Genomic DNA, 19,550 nt, shown 5'->3' on the forward strand with positions numbered 1-19,550 from the left:
GAAAATGAGTTGGAAAAAGGTAAAAAGTTGTTGAAAAAATAAATAAAGAAAACTCTATTTACTGTTGTTATTGTTGTTGCTGTTGTTATTTTGGTTGGTTGGCATTTCGGTTAGTTTGTTGTTGTAGTTGGCTTTTGTTGCCTTTGGCACGCAAAGTGTAAAAGTTGCTTGTGCTTTTTTAATGGTTAATGGTCTTTAAGTGGGACCCGAGAACTTGGCGGAAAAAAATTGCTTGGGCATTAATTGGAATAATTTTCATAATCTCTGACTTGAGGTGCACACAATTCAAATACTGCTACAAATGGAATACACCAACATATCTCAGTGTAGTCTTCCAGCTCAAAAGTAGAGAAACCTTTTCCATTCCATTTATATTGCCAATACATTTTTTGTTGCTGCTAATTTTCAATTAAAAAACAAATTTTGTTTTTTGTCTGTCGGGGCTATTTCTATAAACTTTTTCTCCTTGTTTTGACCATGCTGTGTTTATTTAGGATCTTGTTTTGTTTATCTGCGAAAATGAAAATCAACAGCGACAAAGATACATTCACATTAAGAGGCGTCATGTGCTGTATAGCATAGATCCATCCACACATACACATAAAATATATGTGATAATTGCATTTTGAATTTTCATATATGCACAAAGTTAGTGCTAAACTTTGCAAACGGCCAGTTCAAATCCTCCCCCCAATTGTTTTGTAAGCATATTTAGCAGCTCATAAATCTTCCTTGGATTCAGTTTTGTGATTTATCACGACACAAAACTTGAGCTGGCAACAATAAAAAATAAAAGGCCGCAAAACACAAGCTGCAAAAGCTTTAAAAAAGCACAGAAAAATATTAGATTTTCCTAAATACTATTTTACCTATCGTCTTTAATATTGATATAATTTTAAAAAATTATTTGGCTTATATTTAGGGCCAAGAATTATTAATAAAATTTTAACCAGTTTAGGTGTTTTAAACTGCTCTCAATACATATTCAACATCATATTTAATTCAGTTTTATTTCATATTTATCAAATATTGTATGACGGGTATTTTGTTACTTCGTAGTCTAAGATTATTTCTTCGGTTGGCCTAAAATTAAAGACCAGTTAATTGCATTTCCGCGCAAGTATGGGCAACTGCGAGGGCGTGGCAATTTGTAGCGTGCCAAAAGCGCAGCACAAAATTCTGACAGTTATCATAATTATTTATGAGACATCTTTTGCCTTTTCTTTTTTTAAATTTATTTTGCACAGCGTATTTTTTTGCGTGGAGGTCAAAGGGTTTAATGCGCCAAATGGGCAGGCAAAACTTTTCAAATTAAATTAAAAGCATGCCCAAAAGGGAGAAGACAAAACAAATTTGATGAGTCAGCTGCGTGTTGAGAAACTGCACCATTTAAAAGTCAATAAATCAACGGCCAAATGATAAGGGTAAAATATATTAAAACCTACGATTAATAAAAACAAAAACAAATTATTCGACCAGAGGCGAACGCTTCAGCTAAAAAAAAAAACAAGCAAGACAAAAGAAGCAATATAAATAAACCTGCTGGAGTTGTATATATATATAAAATAAATTATGCATGCCAGATGTATCCAAAAGTTGATTGAAGCGATTAAAAATATAAAATATGTTTAAAACTTGCTTTGATCATGTGCGGCTCAATGGTCTAGGGGTATGATTCTCGCTTTGGGTGCGAGAGGTCCCGGGTTCAAATCCCGGTTGAGCCCTTATATTTTTTTCTTTAACTTTTTGCCGCATCCGCCCAAAAGTAAATAATAATAATTTTATACAGACGCACTGACAATGTATCTTTATTGCCTATACAATAGATAAAAATTCAATTCAGGATTTTGTTCCGAGCAGGGAGCTGCTCTCGTTGTCTGACTTGACATGTTTATGATTATTTCACTCCTTTTTTGTTTGTTCGGTGACAAATTTACATATTCCCAATGTGCTAGCCTGTGCCTGTCTAGCTGTGCTTACATATGACAGCCTTGGGAATTTCCAATACCCAAAACGCAATCTCAATGCCAATCGTATGATGTGAGAATTGTTACAAGCGGCTGTTTCATGTTATTGTTGTTGTTGTTGTTGTTGTTGTTGCTGCTGTTGTTCTTGCCATCGTTGTCTAAACAATAAAGAATAATCGCTTTGGCTTGGGGGCGTCTCTGGCTCTTAGCCTCCAAAGTTAGACCGAGCATCGACGTGCCTCGTTTTATTGCTTGTAATTTGCATGCGACTTACGAATTGCCCAACTTTTTTATAGTCGCCTTAAAGGCGCTTAAATGGTGCATATGGCCATGGATGAGTTGTCATTCATGTCAACTTGGCAGCAGCTAAGTGCAAAGTTAACTCCAAACATTATTTTAACTAGGAAAAACATAGTTACTTTTATTAAGCAGTTGCATATTTTCGGGTTATCTTTTTAATGCTTAAGAAAGAGAAAAGAGTATATTGGTTTTGTGCAAAAGTCTTTGGATACTTGAGTCTTTGTATATGGACTCTCTTATACCCGTGAGATCAGACTATTGCTATATCTGTCTATCTGCGATAGTTTTAGAGCAACATTATTCAAATTTAGAATAAAGTCAAGCTTCTCTAAAGATCGCTTTTACTGGAAGTCCTGAAAATCGGTATTTTTTTATAAAAATGGCGGATAGTATATTTAAAGCTTTTATAGGACTGTGACTTTTCTCTAAGTAATATTAGCATAGGTAATATAATAAAAGTTATATATTCGCACATATGAAAAATCATAATTTTTTGTGCAACTATCAAAAATACCCCGAATGTGTTATTTCCAATAATCTGTGAAATATTTCTAATGAAATTCTAAGCTATCAAGCTACATCTGCCTGGCAAAAGTTATCAGCAACTTAATAGGCATTAATCGATAAATTGTAATAGATGTATACAAAAACTTCGTCTTGATTCCCACGAATTTATTTTAATTGTTGTCATTTTTACAAATCTTAATCTGTACCATTTTTTTTTCTGTATTGAAATAAACAAAAAGCAGCAAATATATTGACCAAATTTGTTGCATATTTTTTTTTATTATTTTAATCCGACGAGCTGCAAGAATAAATTAAAAGAAATATTTTCCTGACTTGCTGTCGCTGCGTATTAATCAGTCAACCTTTCGCCTTGGCCATTTGGCCGGACAATATTTGCCAATCAATTGCCACAAACACAAATTGTCCATTTTCCTGTCGCCTGCTGTCGCCGGTGCGGAAGGAATTTTAAAATTCAAATATAAAATAAAATGCCCAATTGAAATCGGTTACAATGAACATCCTCGACTGTCGCACAATGAACCCAAGACAGCGCTGCGTCAGGTTCAGATTCAGGTTCAGCTCCTTGCTGTTTCGTCCCTGTGGGGGTGTCTGCGGGTGTCCAGGAGACCGCAGCAAATAATATTGAAAATCCGTAGACAATAGTGTACACATTTCACCACTTGGCGGACCCGCACTTGAGTCTGTCCGCTGCTGGTAATGAAAATCAACTGGATTTGAATGGAGTGAAACAGTACCGAATTTGGGTTTTCATTTGCATGCACACGAAATGGAAATTCCTGTCGGTTTTTTCTTGGTTTTTTTTTTTATTAAAAAAGTTGACGCCGCCTCAGCAGAAATGCCAATTAAAACCCAAAAAACGCCCGCAACATAGCCTATGCGTTGGAACAATGGAAGTTTGTATCTCGCTCATTAGCGCAAATCATGGTCATGCATGCTGGCGAATACATATATCATGATGATGGGCTCGGCCGCAAAATAGACCAAAAAAAAAAAAAATAAAATAAATAAATATGTATATGTGCAGGCATTACAAATTATTAACATTATCAGCCAGGAGAAGCAGCCAGGACCAGCTAACAGGCCTACGCTAATCCACTGTGAAAATGTACAAATGATTTGCCTTAACGTCCAGAGGCCGGCAAATTGCAAGAGCATCAAAAACCAAGTCCTCGCCGTGGTCATGCTGCTAAGTGGACAAATCTACCACAAATACGAAAATCACCCTCATTATGGCCAAAAACCTAAATTCCGAGTGGGTGTGTGTGTGTTTTTTTTTATCGCAGTGTCGACAAGACCACTGGGCATGTTAACAGACAACATGGTACGACTGCGACAGCCACTCCGTTAAATGGTCAGCCCACACGAACAACAACAACAACAGCAACAGGATTCAGGACGATGGCGGCTGGAAAAAAGGCGACAATGTTCACAGTTAGTCCCCGCTGGACCGACCGCTGTCATCATGGCTGACACTAAAGTGGTTTAAGGCGATAAGACGCCCGAGGTTTGTGTGTTCGCGTCTACAATGGGCAGATGCGGATGTCTGTCTGCTGGGAATGGGCTTACCATTCGGTTTCCCCCCAACACATTGGGACACGGAGGGGGAGGCAACAGCGACAAATGCAAGGGAAAGTGCAACGTGCGTATATGCTGATATTAGTTCTTGCTTAAAAAAAAAAGAGAAGAGAAATTATTTACAGCGAATAATAAAATATATATATGTTTGAACAAACTTCAAACATTCTTTCAGAAATTGTTCCTTATAAAGGTATAAATATAAAATAAATATATATAAATGTATTATAAATCAAATTTAAAATAAAATTCGAAATTCATCATATTGCTATATTGTTAAAAGATAACCCGTCGACTTCGTTAAAATAATGAATAAATAAAACCTAGGTAAAAAATTTCTTAAAGGTTTTGAGATTCATGAGTTCATACGACGACCAGACAAACGGACATGGCTAGATCGACTCAGCTACTGATGCTGATCGGGAACATATATACTTTATGGTTTTTAAGATACTTCCTTTTGCCAGTTACCTACCATTTTACCATTATTTATGCTGTTAGTCTTCATTATTCAACTTAGGTAAGTTGGCAAGTATTGTAGTAAGCTATTTGATCATATTAGGATTATAGGGATGCAAATCCAATAGGGCGATAACGTACTTGCTAAAAACATTTACTAATCGATAACAGGAAAATCAGATGCATAAATCGAACTCTTTGTTTGAACCTTGAACCGAACCAACTGTATCTTCAGCCTGCAACTCAGACTCGACATCATAAATTGTTAAGCTTTTCGAGCCAAATTAGAATTTCTCGTAAAAATAGATTTTAGCTCATGAAGTTAAGTGTCTCATTTTGATATCTATGGTTTACACTAGTACCAAAAGTATGTTCAATTATTGAAATAGGTTTGTCTATTATACTTCTCTGTCGCAAATACTTAATATATATCCGTAAATAACTAAGCAAAGCTCATTTCAATTTCGGCACCGCAAATGCTCAGAGCCAACTGTAAATTACTTGCTGCTCCGGATAACAGTCCGGATCTATCGAAAACTGCTTAAGCAAGCAGAAATCAATCGATTTTGGTCGCCGGAGTCCTCCCTCAATCAACTCTCTCACTTGCTCGCGTTGATTCCAACAGTGTCTGCATCCCTGTCTTAGTAGCTGCGGCTAAAATCCAATTGCTAGTCCAAAATTAAATGCAGCGCATTGTGGGGCAGTTGTTGGATCCAACGTTTTCCATTTATTACGACTAAGTAGACGCACAGCAACAACAATTGGCCTGGGCGCGTGTGCGGCGGGTGGAGGCAGAACTGTGGGGGGGGGGGGGGGGCTACTTGGGTCGCTTTTGGGCAGCTTCTTTTTTTATGCTCTTCGGGTAGTTTCGACGACTAAATGGTTTGAGCGATAAATAATGTCCGTTTGTACTTTTAAACGACTTCCTTTCATTTGTTTTGCCGACAACGCCGGAGACGCTCGCCGCGATGGCTGTTCAAATTGTTTCAACGCCAATACATAATGGCTGCCCCGCCCACTGCGGGCGGTGTCGATTGTGGGGCAGGAAAACAAGCCGTCAAAGATAGCAATCTTCGATTTTACTTCTTTTTTTCTGCTCTCTGTTCCAGGGGGTTTCATTTACTTCTATGTTGCCCTCGTTGTACTTGTTGTTGTTGTTGTTGTTGTTGCGGCTGTTCAATTGATGTGTCCTGGGATAAGGCGAAACCGAAAACGAAATGCGCTGAAATGTCGTGTAGTTGTTGCTGTTGCTTTGCGTGGTATTGCGGCATATAAATCGTTTTATTTTCAGTACGGCATTGATGGCGTCTGCCTGGATTGGATGACGCGTGTAGGAAATGCCAATGTTGTTATTGTTGCTGTTGCTGTTGGCTGTTGTTGTGTCGCGCTTGAGGTTCCTGCGAAGATAAATGGCTCACTTAGCAAGCGCCAGCCGCCGCGTGCTGTCCTGGATCTGTTACTGCAGCCTGGCCACGGATGGTTGGTTGGTTAGGTGGTTGTGTGTGAGTGTGTGCGCTCTGGAGGTGACGGCACAACAGCAACAACATCATGATAGGTGTGTGCGGTTTAACGCTTCGGATTTGGGTTGGACAATGCCAATGGGCGCGGATGGTACGTGCCCTCGTCTCATCGAGAAATGACAGCCAGTTGGGCTAAGACTGACAAATAAAGGTGACTTTATCAGTAGCAACTGATGGCAGGGCTTAGCTACTGATACAAAGGTAGAGAGAGGTAAGCAGAAAGCGGGAGAGAGAGGGAATAAGGGAGTAAGCTTACACCTTAGCTAGACAAAAGTGCAGTGAGCCGAAATTAAGCAGTCGACTAGCACAGTATGTAAATAATTTGCCTTTTGAAGTTTCAAGATCAACATACATACAATATTATATTATGCAGACATATTATATACGAATCGGAGTAATCTGTGAAAACTGTTATTTGCTTTACATTTGCCTTATTAAAATTATAGATCATTGATCATTTGAAATCTCTAAGGGTTCAACGTGATTGTGGTGTAAAAAGTATGAAAAAAAACAAGGTAGGAAATAGCCTGTGCGCCTGTCTAAGTTATCTTATACTGGAAGCGTAACATCTTATGGCACCTACTTTAATTTATGAGAATTGCATAGAAAGGCGAAATGATTACCAGTTACTTTACTCTATTTAGTGGTAGATCTTTCGTTTTTGACAGGCGTCAAAAAGTAAATACAGTTAATTAAGATCAGATATTTATGACATAAAGGAATCACTTATTTAATTTATAAGGCTTCTTACCCTCTTGCTCAAAATTGAGGCTGGCTCTCATAGCTCAGCAGTTCAAGACTCTGAACCAAAGCTGGGTCCATTTGCTCATCCTTCGGTTACATTGTGCACACACAGACACATAAATCAAACAATAAGTACTCTTTATTATTATTATTTGCACTTTTTGCATACACTCGTACGAGGCACACGGTATTTACTTAAGCAGCCGCAGCAACAACAAGTACCACAGCTACCAGCCATGGGGCATACTTCAACTTGGCTTATTGAATAAGTCAGCAGTCAGCAGTGAGCAGCGAGCAGTGAGCAGTCAGCAGGCAGCGAGACGCCCAAAAACTTCAATAACAACACCCAGACCCACTTGAAAAAAAAAGTTTACAGCGACGCCCCGTCGCTACATGGCTGCAGCCACGCCCCCTAACTTCTTTGGCCACAAATCTACAGCAGCCGCAGCAGAAATAACATAATTTGCATAAAATTGACGTTAAAGGTTGAAGCAACATTATGAAATGCCAAACATTTACTTAGGCAGCGCCAGCCAGGAATTTACCGAGTGCTCGCATTAATAGCCTTAAATCAATTTCATTATACGCGAGACCCGCCACATGAAAAACATGCGTTAAATTAATTTTTTATTTGCCCCAGAAGTATGTGAAAAGGCCCGAACAAAAAAGGGCTGCACGTATTTTTATTTTATTTTTTGCTGTTGAACAAATTACATGCGTGTAAAAACGCGCGCGTTTTGACTGGCGTTTTTTATCGCTAAGGCTCTGGGGTTGCCAACTCATAAACACATTAATTACAACCCGCTGTGTTGGGCTTTCGGTTTGGGTTTTGTGGTTAAAACAAGTGGCTCAGATTTTTACTTTAGTATCAGCTTGGCAATTTTAACAAGTATAAGTACTCGAGTCGGGTGTGCTCGACTGGGATATACCCTAAATATGCATGCACACTATCGGAAGTTAACTGCTTAATATATACATATCTATCTACTATAGTCAGGTGTGCCTGACTAGCAGATACCCTTCAAATGCACTATTCGAAATGGGAAATTTATAGCCCAATCTTTTTGCAAACTAAGGAGGCAAATATTTCCAAATAGTGCAAAGCCGTAGCATTTAAAATACGTGTTTCTTGTCAATTTTGGGTGGAGCGGGTATCGAAAATGTCAAATACCCTCGATCGATCTGTAAGCTACAAGATATGCTCGAAAAAAATTATCTACGACAAAAATTTCCTGCGCGTTTGATAGGAGAAGGTGCGTCAGAAACATCTATTGTCCATCTTCTCAGTCTCATTTTTCTATATGTTACATACTATTCCACAAACCTAGTATGCCCCTTTGCGCTTATGTCAAGAGTATCTGGATAATTTTTAGAGTAATTTTTGAAATCTTTAATTTTGTGCTCCACACATATCCCATAACCCAAACATTTGAAGCTGTGCACATTTAAACTAATTAATTAGCAAATTTGCAGGCGTTAAAATGCTCGATGCCAGAAAAAGAAAACAGGCATAAATCTTGTCGCCCACCAGAATACCAAATCACACTCACAGAGAGAGAGAGAGAGAGTGAGAGAGAGAGAGAGAGAGAGAGAGACGTCTCAAGCAAGCACATGCCCATGGGGCGTATGAGTAGCTTATAAATATGCATGTGAAGGGGGAACAGATTGCGCATACGCCAAGTGGGCGGATAAATATCCGTTTGTGCTGAATAAATGCGTGCGACGGCTATCGAGTATGAACACAACTAATCATATTTAAGTTAACTACCTATGTTATTAACTAACTATATTATTAATTCGTAACTTCTGCAACTACATATATATATATTAAATATTTAAATTTAAAGTACAGACAATAGTTTCAATAGTTTTACAAGCAAACATGAAGTTAGGCAAATAATTGTATTTAGATATATTTTATTTATTTGACTGACCCACAACAACAACAACAACAAATGAATTATGTAAAAGCCCGCAGCTAATTCGGGTTGAAGTCAAGCGTGTAAAAGCGATTACGAAGACGATTTTGAGCCAGCGTGGCAAAAACAGCTTTCGCAACAACAACAACAGCAACAACAACAAAAACACAAAACAGATAAGCCAGCATAAAATAAAAGCCGAAATAATAAACTCGCTGACCGCAAGAGAATTGCCAGCCAAAAGCCGGACGCGCTCAAGAGTGAAAAGAATGCGATGATAACGCGCTGATAATGTGAAAGGGATTGGAAACAGTTCACAGTGGTAGATGCCATGGGCAACAGCCGGGCTTCGCGTCCAGTACCGGCCCGGCCCGGTCTGGTCAGCTAGATTGAGAACTCCCTCGGGTCCCATTGCAGCCAATTAGGTGCGTTGGGTCTGTTATGGGCACTCCTGCCACTCCAGCTGGCCAAGTGCTTGGCTATGCAAATGTTTTGGCTCCGGCACAACCCTTGTGCGTGTGCAGATTATCAAATTAGCGTAAATGTTATTGGCCCTTGGGTTCGCTTGCGCTGGAATCGCTGACATGCCACACATGCCACACGCACTCACATACCGCTGCTGCTGTGGAAATTTTCAATTTCCTGTCGCCAAAGGTGCCCCTGGACATGGAGGCAAGCGGCAGGCGCGGCACATACTGTTGGCTGGCTTGTGATAAACGTAAATCCTTAGATGATTTAGTCAGCTGTCAGTGAACCTTGTTAGTTGGCTGCCATAAAAATAAAATGCTTGCCTTTTTTTTCTAGCGCAAAACTCCTTCATTTGTGTATATGAAAATACATTTATATAAAATTCATTTTCAAGCACTCTGCACGGCTATCAAATGGCGCACAACTTGCGAAAAGCTGCTTAAATGTTATAGTTACTTGGACAGCGTCCAGCTGGGGGACGAGCCGAAACTCGCCTTTAAGCCTTGGTCTGGGACAAAGGTGCACGGTGTGCAGGAATATCCTTAAGCTGGCCAAACTGGACAGCGTGTGACGGCGTTGATAGCAAACTTATTTAACTACACATTCTCATTTTATATTGTCTGTCCAAAAGCCACAGTCAAATGTTAGATTTAAATAACACAAAAATATGGAAGGACTGTGTCGGAATTGACCAACTAGCAGATACCCTGATGCTCTCCTCCCACTCGGACTCCTCCAATTCGAAGTCTCTTCGAGAGTTGCCTATCCAGTCAATTGGGATCATTTACAAGTCGCGTGATATAATTGACAACCTGTATGTTTATTCGTCCCAGCTTTGACCTAAGTCTCTTTCCAAATGGATCACCCGACGGTCTGAGAGGCTTTTCCTATATAAATGAGATTCTATACAATTTAGGAGTTACACTTGTATCTAAACTAAGCTCGATGTTTGCTGCCATTAATGAATATTGTCATTAAAAATGATTTACTCGATCTGGTTATGGTATAGGAGAGTAAATTTTCAGAAATTCCAGTCTCTAGCTGACACAAATGGGGTAACGAACATGGCTAGATTTTCTACATTTATCATTTATCATTCGCCGATTTTCTTTGTTGCTCGCTGCTGCGACGATCGATGTATTAATATGTTGATAATTCGTATCACTTCACATGCTTACAAAACGAGTGGAACACATATCGGAAAATAAAGTAGATTCTTAATGTATGCAGGCTTGAGGAAGGAGAATGTTTAATTAGCTAAGAACATATACTAAATTTAATTATAATTTACAAATGCTCACGCTTCTTAAGTTCATCAAACCATAATCGTTTTTCGTTAAAGTTTCTCGCAAAGGTAAGCAACTTGTAAATAAAAATATCAGAATACTTTGAAGAGAAATTCGTTCGATTTGCCAAAATCCTTTTCCCAAAGACTTTAACGACCTTAAATGTTTTGTTTGCGTGGCGGCAATTAGAAAGCCGCCGCAACCGCAGTACTCCACCAAAAGTGCGGCCATTAAAAAACAAACTTTAACCCAACACCTGCCCACCCACCACACAGAGAGAACAAAAACCATTAAAACAAATTTAATCGCACTCGAAAGTAGCGAGCAAGAAATCTGCGCAAATATCAAAAGTCGAAATAAAATGCAAAAAGTTTTTATTTTGACGCTGGCGCTTCGCTTGATTGTAAATCGTTAGCCGAGCGTCCCAGGAGACGCCTCCTGGTCACGGTAGGTGTTGCTGCTGCAGCCGGTATGGGTAGCTTTCCGCCGTCCGTTGCCCCTCCTCTGGCAGGCTGTAAGCGTTTACAAGTTAATTTTCACATTGGGACATGACTGGCACTGCCTCCAACCAGGGAACGTCGCTTCAGTTGGGCAATTTCCTCGGCACTTTTGTTTAGTTTTTGATTTGACTTTTACTTTTTGTCGCTGCCTGGCTGGCTGGCGGTTTTTCGGCTAATTATCATCATTTTTGCCAAATGCCTGAAGCGATTTCAGCCAGTCACGAGTCAGTTTTTCTGCTGTTTAGACGTGGGTGTGGGTGTGGGCGGTGGAGCCCTCTAGCCAGGCGGGCTTGGCCCTGGCTATTATGTGGCCATCAACATAATTTGTTGTTGTTTGTTGTTGCCGTAGTCGCGACTTGTGTGATTGCCAAAACTTTTGCTGTGATTTTTATGACCAAGAAACAATCAAAATTTAATGAGCGGCGCCAGTTTCCTTTCATTCTTCTCCATTTTTGTTTTTTTTTTTTTTTATCCGTTTTATGCGTGTTTATTGAAAAATAAAATACTCGACGCAATCAAATAAATGCACAAAAATGTGAAAAATAAACTGCTCATCGCGCCGCGGCAGGCATTCCGATTCCACCCGCATTTGCACGATTCGTTAAACAAAGCACACGTTAACAGGCGAACGAAGGACAGACGCACAAACATCCTGGGCGGTCAGTTTCAGAGTTGCCCTGCGGCCAAATGAGACCGGAAATGCGGCCCCCCGAAAAGCAGGCAACACATTTGCTTACCAACCGGTGCGAAAGTATGGGTGAGATACCTTTCATAAGTGCCTGGCTACATTTGCTTTCTGATAGAATTTGTTAGGACTCATATATATGCTAAAATTAATAATGTATCTTAAATAGCTGACTTGAGCCCGAAATTTGTATTAATTCCTTTTACAAATGAGATTAATATAAAATCTTTGTAATTATAGTTTTAATAATTAATAATTAACAATGAAATATTGTTATTTTAAGTGAATAAAAATTAATGAGAATTTAAAATGCAAATCAAATCTTTCACAATATAAAAAATGTATTTAATTAAGCAAATTTATGTCGAAAATATCAGAGTAGATAAAGTTCAGTCAATCTTTGTATTGTTTCTTCTATATCTGCTTTGTGTGTTGCATCAAATGCTTTTAACTTTTATTTGCTTTGCACATTTTTTTCCTTTCGCTTATTGTTGCTGTTGTTATTGTTGTTCTGTTTGCTTGTTACAACTGCCGTTTCGGACATGTAAAATAAAAAAAAAAAACCAATAAGAAAAAGCGTTGCCAAAAAAAAAAGGACAAGAAAAGCTGCAAAATTGTTGGCAAATATTGAATTTGCAACATATTCGACTCATATGTCACAGCACAGTCCTGCGGCAGGACAATGGACATGGAACTCCGCATTGTCAACTGGGGAAACTGGAAACTGTCGCGAGTGAGTTACAAAAGGTTTCTGTTTACCAACATTCCAATTGCCAATGTCTGCTGTGGGGGCAGGTGGAGCGCTCCGATATGGTTTGCCCACCTTTTTTGAGTTGTCAAATTTGGCAGCTGAATGACCAAATGTTGCACAGCTGTTGTGCAAATAGTAAACCATTAATTTTAAGTGTTGTGTGAAAAAAACAATTCTTGCCCAAATCTGGTTGCCGCGTAGACACGTGTGGAGTGGAAAGATGGAATTATTCCAGAGTTACGTACTTAAGGTGTTCAGCACCTAATCATACTGGCATTCCATTGCTGGGTTACAAAACATATTATTATTCTTATTGATTAGCATTATCTCAACTATGTTCCCAGATACATCTAATGTGAAGTGTTATTTAAACTATATATATAATACATAATTCTATAATTATACTTTTTTAAATGTCTTTACACGACCACCTGACTTGACACGTTTTCTCTTATAGCTTCTCTATTGTGCAGACGGGAACTATAAAATTAAAGACACTTGATCTTTATATACTATTTTACAAGATACAAGCCAATTCCGGTAACTCCAGCTCTTAAAACCTAAAATCTTTGGTCAAAAGCCAGATTTCGATATCGTTTGCTTGGGAACGAGGCCAGTTATCGATTATCCGTGGCTTGTACTGGGGAAGAACCTACAGTCTAAGGTTCAAGCCTTTAGTTCTTTAGTTCTCGACGCATTCATACGTACGTACAGACGGATGCATGGTCGGACAGACAGACAGACTGATCAGAGTATAAGAAATTATATTAAAACTATTTCAAATAGTTTTGAAAGGTTTTAGAAATTTTGAAAATTGATGAAATTATGCTTAAGTCATGTAACAAAAAAGTTAAGCTCCAGAACGATCTCTTCGTTAATTGCCATCTTGCTGACCGCAACAGAAATTCTCGTGTCATCTTTTCACCCTGTCGGGAAATGGCGAACAACCCTTGAAAGACTGTCGCCAGAAAATAAACTTGTCTCTTAATTAAAGTTAAGCCCACAGCGGAGCGGCAAAGAAAAGAGAAAGTCAAAAGTGGCCACAACAAAATTAACAATTATGAATTTAACAAGAAATTATATACGTAAGCGCCATGGCAAATGCGAGACAGCTAAATTAGATTTTTATTGTTTAAAGAAAATTATGCAAATTACGTTGCGGTACAAAGGCAATTAACATTAGCAACATTCCTTTTATTGAGCTGTCAGACTTTGCAGCTAAATAATGAATGCTCGCCGGCAACCGTGCGTATGAGTAATCTGCGTTTAAGAGCTCCACAATGATTATTGCTCGACAGAAATGAAATCTGTGCCGCATCTACTTCGACTTGCGGCTGCCTTCTTGCGGTTATCTCAACCTTTAGCCAGCTGGTCAAAGTTTTTGCCCAGAGACTGAATTATTCATAACGGCAAAGGAATTTTGTGCGGGCAACGGGCAGCCTCGTCCTCATTCTCGTTCTCGCCTCCGTTCTCGCAACGGAAACGCCTCGAGCGTGTAGTAAACTAATTACCCCCGCTCCAGCAGCATGTGTGGGCAACTCTTGTCTATTTGTTTGCTGTGTTGTCGTTGCAAGGGACACTAGACAGGGACATGTGCTGTTCTTGTCTGTGCCATTTTAATAGTTTCATAAGCTCCACTTAAGATTCGCTGACACATGTTCCCGGGCAGTCAAGTGGCTGTGCATATATTAAACAGGGACCTGTCCCAGTCTCACAATCAGTCCCATTTACGTTGACATAAATTGATATCACGGCGTTTATGTCTTCATTCAGATAAGAGACCAGCACAACATTTGCCTGGGCGTGCCATTAATTGACATATTTATGAGGGTATCTCTAGCCATTTAGCTGCTCTGATTTGATTAAGATGTCTTCTGTGTGTTTGGGCTGCTGAGCAGTTTTGCTTTTTGGTTAGCTATTTAGTTTTCCAAAGCAAATAGGCTAACCTTTTGAATCGAACAAGTTGCTGAAGAGCTTGTAAGAAAATCTTAATTTCAAAAGTTTTCACCAAGAATGCTAAGAAATGTATGCAGAATGGGATTCGTTTTATAGAATGAATTATAATTATATGATAATAATTATAAATAAAATAACAATTATCATAATAATATCTTTTAACTAAAAAAAATAATAACAATAAAATTAATATATGCACATAATCTCTATACATAAAACTGTTTGTCCTGACTGACTGATTAATTAATATACTATTAACAAGCTAGTCAAGCTTTAAACTATTTAAAAAACTGTTTGAGTGTGGAATTTCTCAAATGAATATTCGGGAAATAAAATACCCATGCTTAAATTTCAAAAGAAAGGGCCAGCAAGGTTTGAAACAGCTTTTAAAGAAAATCCTCAACTTTAAAGTCAACTTTATAACTGAAAAGAAAATATATATGTATTTGAAAATCGAACAAATTTGATTGTCACCAGAAACAGAGAATTCAGACAAGGAAATCCCAAGCTGTATTTGCTTAAAGGCTTCTTAAGCCAGTTGAGCGCGCGTTCATAACAGATGACCTCATATTTGATTTCTTAGACTTGTATGGCATTTTTTGTGCTTTCTTTATGGCAAGCACAAAGCCAAAAGGCAAACACACTCGAGTCATAAAAAGATGCCTGCAGACAAACAAAGCGACACAGTCAACACACGAGTGCTCGCATAGGGGCGCAGACCATGCCCACATAAAGATCAAATGTCAATACGGCGGGGAGCCGCGCTAAATGTGGCCAAAAGCAGCCAAAGCAAAAACAAACAGCAGCCGCTCCACCAAAATATCTACAACAAATTCTAAACGTTGTCATAAAAATGAAATGAAAACAAGCAGCAGGCAGGCCAAGCGGGAAACGGGCCTGATGCAGAAGATGTAAAAAACTTAAGATATTCAATAAGTTTACTTACAGCTTAGAACGGGGCATAGAGCACAGCGGTCACTTGGCTTTGTTGGCTGAAAGGAGGGTGGGGGGTGACCTTTTTATCGCTCCAAATATGTTTATGACTCGGTTTTGGTGGGTCGAATGGTTTCCCTAGACTGCTGACAGCTTATAAATCTCAGACTTTTTGTGTGTGTGCTGTGCACATGAAATTGTTTTTAACGACAATGTGTGTCCACGTAAATTATTAGTTTAATAAACGTTGCGCCCATAACAAATAATTGCCGGAAAGGACAAAGTGAAGTATAAGGATTAGGCCTATTAATAGTCGCAAAATGTAAAAGCTGTAAAAAACTGGAATATAAACAATACAGCTTACAGTCACGGCATAAGACGCCTTACGCCTTACTTGAATTTATGAGAATCGCATAGAGAAGCAGTGTATAAAATGCAATTAGCCTTTATTTAACTAGTTAAATGACATGTCTTACTTGAATTTATGAGAATCGCATAGAAAAGCAATGTATGAAATGCAATTAGCCTTTATTTCATTAAATAAATGGCATGTCGTTTGTGATTCATTCCAAGAAAATTGTTAAACAATTAAACTTGCAATAAATGACGTCTTAATTCGTATATTATTCAAAAGATGCTAAATATGCATTACCTATCCTCAAATGGTTTCCTCTACCCTCAAATGTGCACATGCATGCGCTCAACCCTTTGGCAGGAGGCGAAATTTATTTTTCAATTAATATGAAATCAAGCATTAAAATTGAATTAGCAACCGAAACTAAGCACAAATCTTGTTGGTTGGTTGGCAAAGAAAACTTGGCAGCAACTTTGGCCAATTAGAAAATTACGACAGCGACAAGGACAATATGTTGCCTACTTTGCGGCAGCAACAGCGTCTTGAGAACGCAAGTCCCGCCCGGCAAATATTGTTTAGTAATTCTGGCGCGCTTATTTTGTATGTTGGCCGGCGGGCAGACCTGGCAAAAGTTCAACTAACAAACAAAAGCGATAATTACAAGAAAACAGGCGAGCTGGCGTCAGGCAATGCCAGGACTACGCCACAGGACAGGACACAGAAGCAACAGCAGCCAGGAGCAGGACAAGCGGTAAACTTTGTTTGTCAGTTGCGTATGCGAATGCAAATAATTTTACAAAAATTAAAAGCAGACAACAGCAAAACTTTTACGTAGATTCAACATTTTTGAAATCTATCCGAATAAGCAGCCGGAGTCCTGTCAAAAGCGAAAGGGTTCCTCTCCTCACTTCGTGTCGTAGTTTATGCGCCTGTCTAAAGGCATTTAACCTACGCCACTATAATTCACGCCATTTTCAGCGGCATTTAAATGCAGCGCGCGCGACTCGCATCCTGGCATCCCGGGGCTGCCGCGTCCTGGGCTTGGCTCCCCAGCTGGGATAACGATAAGCCAAACATGATTTTACGACAATGTTATTACCAGGCAGCCGACGGAGGTAGAACAGCTCCCGGAGGTCGGTGGATGGATCCCTTGTATTGTATGTTGTGTTTGTTGAGACGTAAAAGGCATTTTGGCTGGGTGGGCTAGGTCTGGGGTAGCCCTGGGGTTATATGCCATGACGCTGACGTCGCTGTGATTGTTTAAAGTTATGAATAATTAAATATTTGAGCAGGTTGCGTACTCCGCACGTCTAGCTGGGTTCTGGTGCTCCCCAATTGGGCTGCTGGCCGAGGGAAATAGCTGTGGGACTGAAGATAAATTCTTATATATCGTATCGAATGGTATCAACAATCTGTGAACCACTTTGTATTATCAGTTATCAGGAATTGAATTTCATTTTCAAGAAAATATAGGCAATAAACATATAAATCTGGTACGAAATAAACATATACCTGCCCAAATGATCTATATAGAGATTACAAATTATGAATTGATTTATTATATTTCTCTTGTGTTTTTAAATACATCTCCTTTTTAGAATATACACAAAAAAAAAGTATTTATCTGCCCCAACTTTCTGAGAATTTGCCACCCCTTTGCTATTCATTTATTTACGGACCGACCACAAAACGCTAATGCAAATAATTGCCGTCCATTTCGAGTGCATTAAACTGGAAATTATGTGCACAGCCGCAGTTAATTACACAAAAAGGAAAATAATCAAACAAAAAAGTCATTTTACCAAAGTTGGAGATGCGGGGCATCGATCCCCGTACCTCTCACATGCTAAGCGAGCGCTCTACCATCTGAGCTACATCCCCAGTTGAATATATGCGAAATAACGGTCTTTTTTAAGGCAACAGAATCGCTTACATTGATTTATGTGTTATTTTATGTATTTAACCTTGTATTTTCGGAAAGGGTCACGCATTTTTAAGAAACTAAAACTGGTTGAATGCATACTAAATAGATATTTTCGATTTGTGGGCTATTTTTGATAGCCTGAAGATTATAAGCACTACCTGGCGATCATAAATGCATGAGGCTCAATGGTCTAGGGGTATGATTCTCGCTTTGGGTGCGAGAGGTCCCGGGTTCAAATCCCGGTTGAGCCCGACGAACTTTTTATTATTTGTTTTAAATTTTAATAAGAGAAATTTTGTTCACAGTAGTGAGTGTTATCTCCCATAATCTAATGCCATCTATTAACAATCTCTGTATACTCAGTAAACATGATGATAATTTCCCGACCTATCATGTGGGGTAATAAAAAATGTTTATACAAACCAGTTTTTGTTGTTTTACTTACGTTTCTTTGTTATTCAGTAAACCGGCTGACTTTGTCAAAAACTACTTTGCTGACATTTCTTGCATAATAAAATCGTCTGATCATGAATATTTTATCGCTGAGCGCATTTTCGAAATTTGTTTGAACAATATTGTGTCTCGTTTACCCTAACAGAAGTTACTATTATTTTAGTGCTAACTGTGTTACGCATTTTAGATGACATATTTTGATATTGGAATGACAGATCGATAATGCTTAATCATACTAACACCACAGAAATTTCCGAAAAACTTGTCAGAAAATATTTAGCCAAAACAAATATTTATACCATAACAAAAGTTACGCCAAAAAATATCATATCATATATATGCCTACAATCCGAATTGTTTTGCAATCTTTTTTTAATGAAAAATGCACCACTTACCCAGCTTATCATAATTAATTCTAATTAATAATAGCCTTAAAAGTGAGCAACTGAGGTGATATCACTAGGTCATACTTCTGGTTTATGACTGTTAGGGTATTTTATACGTCAGCAAAGTTAACTTTCCTAACTTGTTTAAAGCCGTATTTTATTGGACTCAATTGCCATAACCATTAACCACGGTGTTATTTGCATACCAATCTATTTTTAAACCGCTTGAATTGCACTTTTATCGCTTATTGACCACTAAGCGAACCAATTTTCCGACGGGGATGTAGCTCAGATGGTAGAGCGCTCGCTTAGCATGTGAGAGGTACGGGGATCGATGCCCCGCATCTCCATAAAGAGTGAATTTTTGCATTGTTTTTAAATCAAACAGCTTATATATACACAAAAATAATATCTTTCTCTGTGTCTGCTGCCTAGCACAAGCTTTTTTGTTGTGTATACGTTCCTAAAATATTTTTCACAGGGAAAAGAAACAGTCGAATTGCACCTTTATTGCTAGATTTTTTTAAAATTTTATATCAATGACATATATAAACTACTAGTTTTTCCAGGCATGACGAAACAAAACTCAAATATATTACTTTGGTAATTTATTACAGAAATAGTTTAAAATTGATACTAAAAAGAATTTTCAAAAAATTAGACGTTTTGGAGATGCGGGGCATCGATCCCCGTACCTCTCACATGCTAAGCGAGCGCTCTACCATCTGAGCTACATCCCCGTGTGATCACCGGCTGCCGAAAACGCATGTCATTCCGCAAGGTTGTTCAACTTACCTTCGGTACGATCTGGAATGAAACAACCCACAAAATCTACCACCCA

The 19,550-nt window shown here is 38.7% G+C and overlaps 5 non-coding genes across 5 annotated transcripts; 3 read left to right on the top strand and 2 right to left on the bottom strand.

Annotated features, from left to right (window-relative positions):
• The first annotated feature begins 1,652 nt into the window (after window positions 1-1,652).
• Window positions 1,653-1,724, top strand: TRNAP-UGG (transfer RNA proline (anticodon UGG)). The gene has a single exon. It is a non-coding gene; the product is annotated as a tRNA-Pro (tRNA).
• Window positions 1,725-17,754: 16,030 nt separating this feature from the next.
• On the bottom strand, window positions 17,755-17,827 carry TRNAA-AGC (transfer RNA alanine (anticodon AGC)). Its single transcript has one exon. It is a non-coding gene; the product is annotated as a tRNA-Ala (tRNA).
• Window positions 17,828-18,049: 222 nt separating this feature from the next.
• Window positions 18,050-18,121, top strand: TRNAP-UGG (transfer RNA proline (anticodon UGG)). The gene has a single exon. It is a non-coding gene; the product is annotated as a tRNA-Pro (tRNA).
• An 865-nt stretch (window positions 18,122-18,986) lies between these two features.
• TRNAA-AGC (transfer RNA alanine (anticodon AGC)) lies at window positions 18,987-19,059 on the top strand. The gene has a single exon. It is a non-coding gene; the product is annotated as a tRNA-Ala (tRNA).
• Window positions 19,060-19,376: 317 nt separating this feature from the next.
• On the bottom strand, window positions 19,377-19,449 carry TRNAA-AGC (transfer RNA alanine (anticodon AGC)). The gene has a single exon. It is a non-coding gene; the product is annotated as a tRNA-Ala (tRNA).
• Between the last annotated feature and the right edge of the window lie 101 nt (window positions 19,450-19,550).

This window comes from Drosophila virilis, chromosome 2 (genome assembly GCF_030788295.1).
Source record: "Drosophila virilis strain 15010-1051.87 chromosome 2, Dvir_AGI_RSII-ME, whole genome shotgun sequence".
Lineage (NCBI taxonomy): Eukaryota > Metazoa > Arthropoda > Insecta > Diptera > Drosophilidae > Drosophila > Drosophila virilis.